Here is a 3,414-nt window from a genome sequence, read left to right as displayed (position 1 = left end):
CTTGGCTGAAAGTAATTTGAAAAAATAATTTTTAAGCTAATGAATAATGCTGTTTACGGAAAAGCAATGGAGAATGTAGCAGAGCGTCGTCAAGTAGCTTTAGTAAAACATTATTAATTTTTCAGGTTTTAGACAGCGCATAGCTAGAAATTATTTACAAAGAGTAGAAATATTTGGTTCAGACTTAGAAGCAATTGAGTCAACACCGTCTAAATTATTATAACTTTTGAGTTTTCTTAATCCAAAATTTAATTAATTTAAAAAACCTTAAAAGAACCTTAACGAAAATGGACTCGAAACAAATTGAGCTCTTCTTGATGCAGTTCGAAGACAAGATATTTGAGGAACAGGTAACGCAGCTTATATATTTGAAGAGCACTCTGGAGGATTTGAAGGATAAAGAACTGATCCACTCGAAGTATGGATTCCACTACAAGTTTTGTTCCTGAAGTGATGATGACGCTTCGGAAGGACCAGATACGTGCCAGTGTCATAGGCTTCCGATTCTAAGAAACGAGGCCTTTAATATCATGTTAAAATATTATAATTTAAACAAAAGGTGTTGGAGCAGTAGTTTAAGTTTTCATTGTTAAATATAAATTATATATAAGCTTACTTATTGTTAAATATGAATGTAATATGAAATGTAAACAAATGAAATGTAAAAAGCTTATCAGTGCGCTCAAGCTAGCGCTTAGTCGAGTAGTTTAAATCAACCTGATAAGCGTTCGCCCTTCGTCGCATTAGAATGTTTGCATGCTGCTCGCTAAAAAGAGTCGTAAAACTGATGTCGGAGCTGCTGGCTGCGCCCGCGCAATAAACACTTGGAAACAAACCTCGTCTTCTTCTTCGCCATTCTCAGTGGAACTTCCCAGCTAGGCTCTAGTCGCCAGTCCCATTTTTAAATAAATTAGACAAGCGGGAGCAGAATGAAATCTGCCACAAGCCTCCACAATTTATTTTGCCTCTGATTTCAACGAGTACAATATATAGGTACAATTAGTTAAATTTTGAGATTTTACATGGTTGGGGTGAGTTTAGGGGTTTGACATAGTTTGTTTACTTTAAAACATTATTTTACATTGCTCTGATTTGTTTTATTAGTTTTATTATTAACATTAACATTGTACATTATACAATTAACATTATACAAATTTGAGAAAGAGAGGCCATTAATTGGATTTAACATTGATCATGAGTTTCTTTTAGTTAACCCCGCCGAAAGGACGGAAGCAATAAGAATGTTGGAGGCCCCAGAAGTCGTTGCAGGTGGATGTTTGGAGTTTCTTGATCCTGATTTGTAACCGTTGCGAGATTCATTTGCAACGATTCAAATTGGGCAAGCGTTGCAGGTAAGTATAATTGCAGTGGAATTCCCTCGCAGCCGTTACTTTGTGGTGAATTCTACCGCTCCAGTAGTATTTATTCGTCGTTACAATTAATTTCAAATTAAAGGTATTTTTCGCCGGTTTTCGAGTGGGAAGAATTTGGAGAGGGGCGGCTGCACGAGACATTTGAGTGGATCTCGGTCGAGGATCCCCGAGGGGTGACATCTTGGAGCCGCAAGACTGAGAGTTGTTGCTCTGGGCCGCAGCGTCAAGTTCGACCATGGAATTGGATGCGATAAGTATTTTATGTATATTTATTTGTTTTGTTTGATTTTGGATTGTTTTTCAGGTACATCGGTGACTTCGGTTTGCTTTGATGAATGCGCTGCTAAGTGTGATTTGATAATCCAATGAAGAATTATAGTCATGCAAAGTGTGCCGATTTGTTTGTTTTAGGTTAGTAATGCGTTTGTAGTAGTTCCCTGTTGTTCGTTGCGTGATTTTTGTGATTGTGTTGATTAGCTTACTTCCTTTGCAAAGAAGAGTCAAAATTACCTTACAGCGGGAAAATTTGGAATTTGAGGACAAGTTTTCCGACGTTTTAGTGGGTCGTCTGTTTAGCGCCAAGGGTCACTACTGGCTCAGAGACATGTGGAGATGGAGACGGCATTATAAGATTGTCAACTTTATTATTGTAAATTACCAAATTTTACCAATTTTGTATTGCGCTTAAAATGCTCGTCTACCGCTCTGCCTGCCTTAGTAGTGACTACGGGAAATAAGTCAGATATGTTGTTTATGTATTTTATTTTGTTTTTGTCTGATTTTAATTTGTATTTCTTTGTTTTTCGGGTACTTGAAAGAAAGCGCTTTGCTATCAAGGGTTGCTATTCTATTTGCAGGGAATATTCAAGTATGCCTTGCAGCGGGAAAACGTACAATTTGGGTACAAGTTTTTCGACTGTTTGATGAGTCGGCAGCTCAGCGCTATGGGTCACAACTAGAACAGAGGCATGTGGAATGAGGAATAAATTTTGCCAATCTGCAACTTTCGAAATAGAAAAAAAATTTAATGAGCCCCGGGCTGATTTGAGTATTGGCGTTCGCACTAACTTAAGCCAGATTCTTTGAAATAGTTTTTGAAAGCTGGTCCGATGATTTGTGTTTTTGAATAATTTGTAAACACATTTTCAGTTTATAAAAATTTTTCAATTTTAATCATGGGATCGTATTCATAGTATACTTCTGAAAAGTAAAAGGTTCTGAAACGCTTCTTTGTTGTGCCTTGCGACTTCAAATTCAAATCAAAGTTTTTTCTTTCTGCCGATGAAACATTAATTAATTTGTAATTTAAAATGATTTATTATATTCATCATTACTTTTGGAAGATAATTCGGGGAACTCTGGCTTTCTTGAAAGTAAAACGTCGGTCCTTATCTTTTTTCTAACGATCAAAACCTTCTTAATTTCTTTAGATTTAAAACTTGATCAAGGTAAATCCTATCAATATTAATCTGTTGTGATTAAGCTGTTCTGGTTAAATTTAAAAAATTTATTTACTCCAAATGACTTTAAATTTCAGTTTTTATAGAATTTGGGTACATTTATAAAAATCATTTATTTTGTTTATTCTTAATCAGGAGCAAAAGTTGATCTCGCCATGTCCGTGTGAATGTCGAGATTTGGAAAACTGTAAAACATAAAAAATTTAGAGTAGACATGCAGATTCTATTGACAATATTGATTGTTTTAAGCACTTAAAAAATTTTTTTTTTTTAATTTAAATGTCATCGATACGATTACATATCTTCACAACTGCTACTTCTTATGTTCCTTGATTACCGTCCAAACGTGCATAAGCATTGCTTGAAATTTTTCGCTGCTTATATAGCCCACAGCTAGTGTGCCCAGGTCGTACTATGGGATTGTGGGCACCTTCCGATAACGCGCTGTCGAGACCCAGTTTTTTTGGTATGTTTAGTGTGGCCAGCTGCGGGGCGTTCAATAGCGTGTTATTCTATCGATGTGACCATGTCTTAATTTCACGAGACATATATACGGAGTATCTCCAGCTGATAAGTCTAAT

The 3,414-nt window shown here is 36.0% G+C and overlaps 1 long non-coding RNA gene across 1 annotated transcript; it reads right to left on the bottom strand.

Moving 5' to 3' along the window:
- Nucleotides 1-270: 270 nt before the first annotated feature.
- On the bottom strand, nt 271-3,162 carry LOC120457632. The gene is made up of 3 exons (XR_005617062.1): nt 2,042-3,162; nt 1,884-1,964; nt 271-1,810 (listed from the first exon to the last, which is right to left on the bottom strand). It is a non-coding gene; the product is annotated as an uncharacterized LOC120457632 (long non-coding RNA).
- Between the last annotated feature and the right edge of the window lie 252 nt (nt 3,163-3,414).

The sequence above is a fragment of the Drosophila santomea genome, unplaced genomic scaffold, assembly GCF_016746245.2.
Source record: "Drosophila santomea strain STO CAGO 1482 unplaced genomic scaffold, Prin_Dsan_1.1 Segkk69_quiver_pilon_scaf, whole genome shotgun sequence".
Classification (NCBI taxonomy): domain Eukaryota; kingdom Metazoa; phylum Arthropoda; class Insecta; order Diptera; family Drosophilidae; genus Drosophila; species Drosophila santomea.
This window is presented reverse-complemented; position numbering and strand designations above follow the sequence as displayed.